This window comes from Capsicum annuum, chromosome 6, assembly GCF_002878395.1.
Source record: "Capsicum annuum cultivar UCD-10X-F1 chromosome 6, UCD10Xv1.1, whole genome shotgun sequence".
Taxonomy (NCBI): domain Eukaryota; kingdom Viridiplantae; phylum Streptophyta; class Magnoliopsida; order Solanales; family Solanaceae; genus Capsicum; species Capsicum annuum.
Genome location: NC_061116.1, coordinates 107,517,502 through 107,529,027, shown reverse-complemented (window position 1 = coordinate 107,529,027; position 11,526 = coordinate 107,517,502).

Sequence of the window (11,526 nt, the reverse complement as noted above, 5' to 3'; positions counted from 1 at the left end):
TATTGGTGTTTTTAATTTATCCCATTTACTTTCTGGTAAGCAATTATATCTACATAAATTAGCTTCTGCTCCTGTATCTATCATAGGCGTATAATATCTACTATAATATCATTCTACTACTATTTTCATTAAAACATATATTTTCATTTTATGTTAAGGCTCTTCTTAAGAATAATTTCTCTTTGTTATATGTTAAGGTTAATTGTGTATGTTCTATATTATATGGTTTTACTTGTTCTAACCATTTTATTCCTAATATTATATTTGCTTTTTGCATTTCTTCCTTTATTTTAAATTCTATTTTTATTTTTCTAACTCTTAGTATTATTTCTTTTTCTGCTATATTTTTACTATTTATTAAACTTCTTGGTAGATCTGGGCACATGTCATTATCAGTTTTTATTTCTTCATTTTCTACTAGATATTTTGCTATATAATTTTCTTCTTGTCCTGTATTTAAGAGTATTAAATATTCTTTTTCATTTATTTTTCCTGTTATGTAATATTGGTTTAAATTACTTATTGAATTTATTTCATAACTTGTTCTTTTTTATGAGCTTGATGATTCTAGTTTTTCATCAGCTATTCTTTTCGTTGTACTTATTCTATCATTTACTATTTCTAAATTTTCTTCTATATCTATGTCTCTATAACTATAATCATTATAATCTATTGTTTTTACAATTTGTTCGAATGAGCTTTCTATTTGTATCTTGTTAATCTTATTTTTTCCTGTTATTTTATGTTTTGTTGTTAATACATATAAATTTTTGCATCTTGCTGTAAATATTTTACTTCCTGGGGTTAATTCTATTCCTGATATTTTCCAATACAATACGAGTGATTTATCTATATTTTTATTTGTTACCGCTACTGAAAAAATAATATTTTTTCAGTTTATAAAATAATGAATAATTTACCTATTTTTATCTATTTTACTCTTAGCATTAAATACAATTCATTATCTAATGCATTTTTTAAAGCATTAGATTTATTATATTCAAAGAGTAATATGGTAAAATTACATTTATCATTTACTGTTTCTTAATCCTTGTGCCAATAGAAAAGTAGACAAGTAAAGATGGACGGAGGGAGAATATGAATGGAGGATTTTAATACTACCATGTTTTAGCATGCTTAAAATTTTGTTATGTTATATTCTTCTACAAAATACGTTAAATTCGAGTGTTTTCTGTTACATTCATAGCAATATGTGTGGCTAAACATTAGTTACCAACTTTACATGATTGGAGACTAAAAATTTATATTTATTGCTATAAATTTTCCTAAAGTTTAAATTATAGTTATAAAGATAAATATTTCTGTCATGAGAAATATACTTATAGTAAGTAATTTTATTGATTTTGCTACAACAAACAAAATCTGTATTTATCATTCATATAATTAGCAAAGCATAGCAAATTTTATTTAGATTAACAATATTAGTTAATAAAATAAGTAGATATGATGATCTATGTTTGAAATTTACAAGCAAGATCTTTCAAATTTGAATTGAGTGGAATAGTACACACTCCTAATCAAATAACAATTCTCTAAACACTTAATCAGGATGAAATTTGAGTAAGGCATAGTGAAATTTTGTTTAAATTCATTATAATTAGTTAATCGAAGTTAATATAATCACTTATTTTTTTAAATTACATTTGAAATTCGCAGCCTATAAAATTGAATTAAATCAACAATTTTAGTTACAGTAGATCGATAAAGATATTATGTCGAAACAAGACCAAAGTAAAATTTAGTGAAACTACTTTGTTTAAATTCGTTATGATTAGTTAATAAAAATTAATCAAATTTAATAACTTGTTAATTTAGAAATAAATCATTATACAAATACACTTATGTAATAACAATGTTCAGTTATTAATCCCTGGTCCAACTAATTATAACTATACTTTTAATTATTATTAATTAATTTAATTTAATTGTAGCTCATGAAAGTAGGGCAATTTAGTTAAAAGTGACACAAAAGTTTTAAAATGAGGTGTAGATGACTCGAGTTTAATAATTGAGTGTAGGTGACAATTACTTTATTATGAGTGAAGAAAGTTGAGAAAGTTTGAGAATAGCCCACAAGTTTTTTAATTTACACTTCTATCCAAATGTAAAACCTAATATAACAAAAAATGGAGGAAAAAAATATGTGTTTCTCTCTCTCCCCATTCATTGTTATTTTCTTTCTCTTCACAATTTTTGGTGTTCATTATTGTTGCTGCTTTATTCATCATCTTCTGTTTCATTATCACCATCATCTTCTTCATTAGCATCATCATATTCTTGTTTTTGACTAATGTTGTTGATACCGCTACTGTTGCTACTTGATCAATTTTTTATGTCAAATTTTATTTCATACATCACTTTGGCATTACTTCATAGGTAACTTTGGTAAGTAAATTTATGATGTTTAGTTGAATTTGTCATCTAGGTACACTACTACTGCTGTTTTTTAAATAATGAATTGAACCCAAACATGAATCCAACATAAGAGTCATCTGTTTCAACAAATGACTCATCTATCACAACCGATGAGTCATCTGTTGCAACGAAAGACTCATAAGTTAGATTCATGTTTATGGTTCTATAGTGTTGTAACATGAATCAAAAAGATGGGTCATCTATTGCAATAAATAATTTATTTGTTACAACAGAGAAATCCTTTGTTGAGAACTTGAAGTTGATTCCAATAGACGCATCATCTGTTGCAACAGGTGAGTCATCTATTGCAACAGGTTAGTTATTTATTACAACATGTTACTCATTCGGGAATCAGCTCCAAAGGTTCTTTAGTACTGTAACATTTATCCCAACAGGTGAGTCATCTCTTGCAGTAGATGGATAATCTGTTGCAATAGATGATTCACCTATTCTAACAGGTGACTCATTTATTGGAATCAACTTCAGGTTCTATAGTACCGCAACATAAATCCTAACATGTGAGTCATCTATTATAACAGATGTATAATCTATTAAAACAAATGATTCACCTGTTCTAACAGATAACTCATCTGTTGGGGTTCGTGTTAGGGTACTATAAAATCACTATAAATTTTATTATCATGTCATTATTAACTTTTTTTAACAAATATCATTATTTAGGTACCACTAATGGAGGGATTAATAACAATAGGGGTGGATAGTCATGGTGAATGGATCGAGAAGACCAATCGATATGTATGGCGGTGGAAGGGAGTGAAATGCTAGAGACGGTAGCTATGAAAGTCCAAAGTGATGTTTCATATGATTATTTTGTGAACTTAATCATCAGCTATTATGGACAGAATTGTCAACCGAAAGAACTCATCATCAGCTACATGCATAACTCCTTTGAAAATTAGAGAATACTATCTTTTAAGATAAACGATCAAGATCGATTGCATGCTTATCTGAGTGATTCAGCTAAGCCAGTGTTGAGGGTGTACGTGGTTGAAAAATTGAGAGAGAATGAGAACCAGAATGTAGAAAAAGAATAACAACAAGACATGTTTGATGATAAGTTGGATGATCTGGACATGAATATTCAAGATGATGAGCAAACACCAATTCCTGTTGTTGCGAGCAATACAATAGGCAGTTCTTCTCAATCAATACAGTAGAGAAATATAGGTGTAAAGTGATAAGGTCAAAGAGTTCCGAGAAGGTGGTGTCGATACCTTATTACAATTTACTGACAATTTTTCTTATGTTTATGCATCAAGTTTTGAGAAAGGATCAATATTTTATTGCAGAGTAAAGATGCAATGGACTTTGAGAAGTCCTTCAAAGCCTCCCAGTGCAGCAAACAAGAATGGAAAACTAATAGAAATTCCCCTGGTCTTGATTTATGTAGATGGGTTGCTCGGGGAGACGATTATACAGAAGAACGTGCTGTTAGAGAATACCAACATGGGAAAGGGGAGTTGTTGAAGACTATATCATCTTAGACCTTGTTTAAAAGAAAACACAGGGTAGCAAGCAAGGAACTTCTAGCCAATCTGGCCAATGAAATTTACTTGAAAAATAAAAAAACTAAATGAGCTGTAAATATGAAAATGTATCCAAAAATTAAAATCCATTAGTCATTTTTGAAAAGAAAAATGTAAAAGTAGACTGGAGCTGGACACTTTCCTAAGTAACTGGGACTAGTTAACATGACTTGAATGATCACCTCCAAATAGAGGAACAAAACTCTAAGGAAGAAGCTTTGCGAGCGCTGAGGATTGGAAAGATGTACATTCAGCAATGAAACTTAAACCAAGAACTTCTGAAATAAAAAAAAAATAAGGAAAGCTAAGACGTCAATTTTTGAAGTCTAACATGCATCCCATTCCTTCTGTTTGTGATTCTGACCAGGTTAATAACAGTGAAAATTAAGGATACCTTTTTGTTTTCACTACCTTTGACCTGACCAGAACCATAACCAGAAGACCTAGGATGAAAGTTTAAATTGAGAAATTGTCACCTTGTCTTGATCCCTTATTTTTAGTTCAGGAGTTCTTGGTTTAAGTTTCGTTCCTAACAGTCCATCTTTCCAACCCTTGGTGCTCGCAAAACTGTTTCCTTTGAGTTATGTTCCTTACTTTGGAGGTGATCATTCAGGCCACAGTAACTAGTTGCAGTTACCTAGCAAAGTGCACAACTCCAATAGACTTTACCATTGTTTTTTTCCATAACGAGTGATGGATTTTATTTTTTGGATACACTTTTAATTCTTTAGCTCATTCAATTTCTCATTTTTCATGTCAATTTCATCAGTTAGATTCGCTACACATTCCTTGCTACCCTGTTTTTCTTCTTAATAAGGTCTAAGTTGATATATAGTCTTCAACATCTCCTCTTTCCCTCGCAAATATTCTCATAAGAATCTTCTTTTGTATAATCGTCACTCCGAGCAACCCATCCATATAAATTTGGACTAGGGAAATAACTATATTGATTTCCATTTTTGTTTGCAGCAGTGCGGGGCTTTGAAGGCCTTTCAAAAGTCCATTAAACCTTTAAAATCAGTCTTATCACTATTGAATCTTGATACTGCTATCAAAAACTTGATCCCTTCTCCAAACTTGATACATAAACATTAGCAAAACCATCATTAAACCGTAATAGGGTATCGACACCACCTACTTAGTCCCTGAACCTTATCAGTTCGAACCTATCAATCTTAACTATAAAACGCAATATCTTGTTTGAATGTTAATGCCTAATCGATAAAAAATTATATTTACAAAATTAATGTACTCTATGTGTGTTTTCACAATAACATGATCTGTAATACATACCTCCCACATATGATGTGGTTCCATCTGCAAGCAGCTTAGTCCTCCAAACCCATCTTTACTCTATCTTTTTATGTTGGTCGGGCAAAGGTTGATCCACTTTTACTTCGTTTTTTTGGGAGATCTTTTATCTACAAAAAAGACAAAAACAAAAAGAACATGACATTCTATGTCTACATAAATTAAAAAAAGGGTAACACAAAATTCAATAAATACAACACATTACAGCAAGAATTTTAATATATGACCCATCTGTTGCAACAAATGACTAATCGGTTGAAACAGGTGACCAATATGTTACAACTGATGGGTCATCTACTGGAAGAAATCAAACCAACTTTGCTGCTGGTTTAATTTCTTCCAATAGGTGCTTCGTCTGTTGTAATAGATGGATCATTTGTTGAAAGAGCTGTTTGGAATCTGTTGGAAGACCTATTTTAATATATTCCACCATATGTTCCACCTGTTGTAACACAACAACCACCAATATTGTAACGCTCTGAAAAACGGGTCCCGGAGCGTCACACGATGCTTGAGGCTACGAGTAGCCCCAAGCTAACCCTTTGAGCCATTTTTATTCAGCTCAACACAAATCAACGGGGTTTCCATAAATAACCCTCAAATATCAATAGAGTAATCATCATCCAAGAATAAAAGAATTTTAGAAAGATAACAAAATATGACTTATTAGTCAACTCCCAACATCTATACTAGTCTGACAAGCCTCTAAGAAAATCAATAAGACCAGCGAGACATTGAGACATGCCCCAACTGACTCATACTCAGTTATCAAATGTAAATAATTTCATAAAAACAACAGCAGACATCACGTCCTCGGAACATGTAGACTCACCACAATAGAGGATGTAGAATAGCGTGCCCAAAGAATCATTGTTGAACCTGGAACTGAGAATCTAAACCTACATTCCAAGAAAATGCAGCCCACATCTAAAGATGTGGGTCAGTACCATGGAAAGAAACCGAGTATATGGGGGTGTATGCAGTTGCATAAACATCATCATCATAAATATTTATATGAAATATGCAGGATGTATGAAAGACTCACATAGCTAGAAGAAAATCATCATAATCATGAGAGGATGAAATAAGTACAATAACACATGTGAGTCATCATATAATTTGTCAATCACTTTCAGTTTATCAAGAATATCAATTCTCATAATTTAAATATCGTTTAAATCTTTCTAAAGAATAACTTTCATAATTCCACTTTCAAATCACTTCACCATTCACCATAGACACAAGGAAACACACACACACTGGCAGATCCTATAACCGACATAAACCATATAAGCTACATGAAGTCCAACGCACAACCCACGTTGGGGAGAGCCGTCCTATCCTTGCTCAATTCTACGGGGGCACGTAGTTCTAGGGAAATAAGGTCGCTTTATACCTCCCACTCGGTGCTAAAGATTTCTCTCAGACTTAGCTCAGATCATTTTAAAGATAATCCACAACAAAATAATTTCAATAATATATAAATATACATCGAGAGCCATCATGCTTCCCATCTATCAAAATCAACCACGTTGTGGATTTCTTTCACATTCGAGTTCAAAACAACTCCATTAAGACTAAAAGATCAAATCATTCAAAACTTCTCAAATATTCAACATCAACGTGCTTATAACACACACTTTCTAAAAAAACACAATTTCCAATGGGGATTCACGACCCAAATATCAAAATCATGATAAATATCGTTCAAGATTCATGCTTTATATCACAACACATGTAAATTCATCATTCAAAATCATAAACATCAAGATTTCATAATAATCATTATAAGATATGGGTTCATGCTTCAAATTCATAAAAATTAAATAAAAATCATGCCTTTGTAAAGAAAATTAGTTTTGGGCACAAGAACGAAAGAGAGTTCTTGTTGAAAAATCCCACATACCTTGAATGATGAACTTTAGATCGATACTCATTTTTGAGATATTAATCGTGCCTTTAAATGATGGTTCTTGGAGTTCTTGAACTAGAAACTTGGAATCTTGAATAAATTTGTAGAATTAACGGTGAACTTTGGAGGTTCTTGAAGTTGGATGTAGGAGCTTAGGGTTTTATTTTTGAGAGAGTTTGATGAAATATAACATATAATGCTTCTAATAGGCTTTAATATAAGGTTTGGATGGATTTTGGGTGAGGGGCAATGACCAAAACTCACCTAAAAATTAAAAAAAATCTCGAATCTATCCTTTGGTGGACTGTTTTGGTAGTCTGAAGTAGATCAACCATAACATTTTACTCCGCTAATCAAATTGGATGAAACCAATTTCATTAGAAAGAGGACTCGTAGAGCTTTCCGTTGATATATTGTAGATCACCCAAAACATTATGTACAAAGAGTTATGATCATTTAAACTTGGACCAAAAATACGCCAGGCCTCAGTACTTTTTCCTGCACGTTTTACTGTTCACTACAGTTCACGGTTCGATCGGAATGTTCATAACTCATCGCTCGGGTGTACGTTGTCGATGATCCACATATCGTTGAAAATATTATTCAATACTCTAGGAAATGGTGTGTCATAATTTAAGACATTTTAATTTATAATTCATTCTAGAAGATAGAACCCAACACGTCTACGCACAAAATTTCAACGAAAAATTTTCCAAAGTAGTACTTCATCTCCCCTTGGAAACATTCGTCCTCGAATAACGCTAGACATGGAAAAATTAGATAAGGAATAGAGCATACAACTGAAACCATTCGTTAGACTCATCACCACATCGTTCCTCATTCCGAATGCAACATAGAATGCATAAATTCAAGAAACTACAGCAGTCTGACTAGCTCTTGAATATACAATCTAGCGTAATCCTCAACAGTATATGAAGTATGAACAGTAAAGAAATAAGCAGACTTAGTCAACCTATCTACCACAACCCAAATGGAATCATGATGGCGTCGGAAAGGAGGTAAACCAATCACGAAGTCCATATTTATATCTTCCCACTTCCAGGTGGGAATACTAAACTCTTGCATCATACCACCAGGTCTTTGGTGTTCAACCTTAACCTGTAGGCATATTGCACACTTAGCTACAAACACTGCTATATCTTTCTTCATGCCACTCCACCAATAGATTTCCTGCAAGTCTCGGTACATCTTGGTGGCACCAGGATGAATAGAATATCGTGCCCCATGCATTTCATCCATAATTCTCTGTCTCAGATCATCAATATTCGGGACACACAATCTACCCTGCAATCTCAACACACCGTCTCCTCCTTTGTAGAAAACCTCTACTTTTTGGTCCTTGACTGACTCCTTCAGTCTGACCAAACTAGCATCTAAGTATTTCTTTCCTTCACTTTCGAAACCAAGGAGGATTTGGAACTACTCTGAGCCCCAATACTACCTTCAACAGAGTTAAACAACCTAACCCCCAATCTAGCCAAACGATGTACATCACGAGCCAACTCTTTCTTACCTTCTACCACATGCAAAACACTTCCATGGACACTCTACTTAGGACATCCACCACAACATTGGCCTTGCCCAGATGGTACAACACACTCATATCATAGTCTTTTAACAATTCTAACCATCGTCTCTGCCTAAGATTAGATTCTCTCTGGGTAAACAGATACTGCAGACTCTTATGATCAGTGAAAACATCAACATGGACACCATACAAATAGTGTCTCCAGATTTTCAAAGCAAACACAACAGCAGCCAACTCAAGGTCATGGGTGGGGTAATTTTTCTCATGGGGTTTTAACTGTCTAGAAGCATAAGCTATTACCTTACCCTTCTATATCAATAAGCAACCCAACCCAACTCTCGAAGTATCACAGTACACCACAAAACTATCAACACCATAAGGCAAAGTCAAAATAGAAGCTGAAGTGAGTCGAGTCTTCAACTCTTGAAAACTCTTCTCACAAGATTCAGACCATAAGAACTTCACTTTCTTTTGGGTCAACCGAGTCATAGGAGAAGCTATAAAGGATAAACCCTCAACAAAACGGAGGTAATAGCCAGCTAAACCCAAGAAACTTCAGATATCGGTCGGAGAAATAGGTCTAGAACAATTTCTAACAGCTTCGGTCTTTTGGGGATCCACTTTAATACCCTCAGAAGAAATGATATGACCCAGAAAAGCAACTGACCTTAGCCAAAACTCACACTTACTGAACTTGGCAAACAACTTGTGATCTCTAAGGGTTTGCAAGACAGTTCAGATATGATCAGAATGTTCATCCTCACTATGGGAGGACACCAGTATATCATCGATGAACACTATGACATACATATCCAGATATGATCTAAAACCTCGATTCATGAGGTCTATGAAAGATGTTGGGGCATTAGTTAACCCGAAAGACATAACAAGAAACTCAAAATGGCCATAATAAGTTTGGAAAGCGGTTTTCGGGATGTCACACTCCCTAACTTTGAGTTGATGATAGCCGAAACTCTATCTTTGAGAAATAACTTGCACCTTGCAATTGGTAAGACAAATCATCTATTCTTGGAAGGGGGTGCTTATTTTTTCCAGTGACTTTATTCAGTTGGCGGTAATCAATGTACATACGCAAAGATCCATCTTTATTTCTCACAAACAACAGCACTCCAAGGAGAAACACTAGGCCTTATGAAACCCTTATCTAGTAGATCTTTGAGTTCCTCTTTCAACTCCTTAAGTTCTGCAGGGGCCATACGTTATGGAGGAATAGAAATGGGCTGAGTATCGGGAAGAAGATCAATCCCTAACTCTAACTCTCTATCAGGAGGTATCCCTGGGAGATCATCCGAAAAAACATCAGAAAACTCATTGACGATGTTAACAGACTGGAGAGTTGGAGTCTCAGACTCAGGGTCTTGAACTCTAACCAAATGGCAAATACACCCTTTGGAAATAAGCTTTCTAGCTTTGAGGTAAGACATAAAATGACTCTTGCGTGACACAGAATTCCTAGACCACTCAAACACGGATGCATCCAAAAACTGAAACTTGACCACTCGGGTCTGATAATCAATAGAGGTATAAGAAGAATATAGCCAGTCTATACCCAAGAATCTTTTATTCCCTCTTATTCTATCTCTCTCCTTATCTTGTCTTCCTCAATCTATTAGGCTGGAGTCATCAGCCTAGAAAGATTCATCTCACTATTCAGCATAGCAGACCTATACTCCTTAACCACATAACTAGACACTCCAGTCACAAACTTACTCATACTAGCCCGATTATCAGCCACTAAGTCAGGAGCATACTTGGCCAACTGATTAAACTTTAGACAGTACTCCCTAACAGTCATAGAGCCCTATCGCAGGTTCATAAACTATTTCACCTTCGCCTCTCTTATCTCCAAAGGGAAAAACTTATCCAGGAATGTATCCTGGAACTCTTGCCAAGTTGTAGGGATAGCTTCCTCACCTCTACTTTTCCTCCAAGCAGCAACCCAGTCATAAGCAAGGTCTTTCAACCTATACGCAGCCAACTCCACACTATGCTCCTCAGATACATGCATCACCTGAGTAATCTTCTACACCTCCTCTAAAAACAACCGTGGATCCTCATCAGACTTGAACCTATAGAATTTTGGTGGATTCATCCGCATAAAGTCATAGATCCTGGCAGCAGTTGAATCACCTCCCTGTTACTGTGGAGCTGAGGACGGGTTGGCCTAAACATTTGCACTAACAGCTTGGGCCAGCGCCTGAAAGGCTGGCCAAAATTAAGCATGAGATTTGTTTTCATTCAATGGGTCAGCGGGTTGAGGTTGCTGACCATCATTATTTCTTTTCGCTCGACGTGGAGGTATACTTTTAATAAAGGAGAGCACGAATCAATAGTAGAGAGAGACACTTTAAGCACGATAGAGTCTTGAAAGAAAGAATCACATTTTTTCCTAACACATCTTATAGCCTCTTGCTCATAGATGTGCGCTAAACACCGATGATTAAGACTTTACTTAACGCGTTTTGTCAGACTCCCTAGGAGACCTTAAAATCTTAGGCTCTGATACCAAGTTTGTAACACTTTAGAAAACGGGTCCCGAAGTGTCACACGGTGCTTGAGGCTACGAGTAGCCCCAAGCTAACCCTTTGAGCCAATTTTATTCAGCTCAACACAAATCAACGGGGTTTCCATAAATAACCCTCAAATATCAACAGAGTAATCATCATCCAAGAATAAAAGAATTTTAGAAAGATAACAAAATATGACTTATTAGTCAACTCCCAACATCTATACTAGTCTGAAAAGCCTCA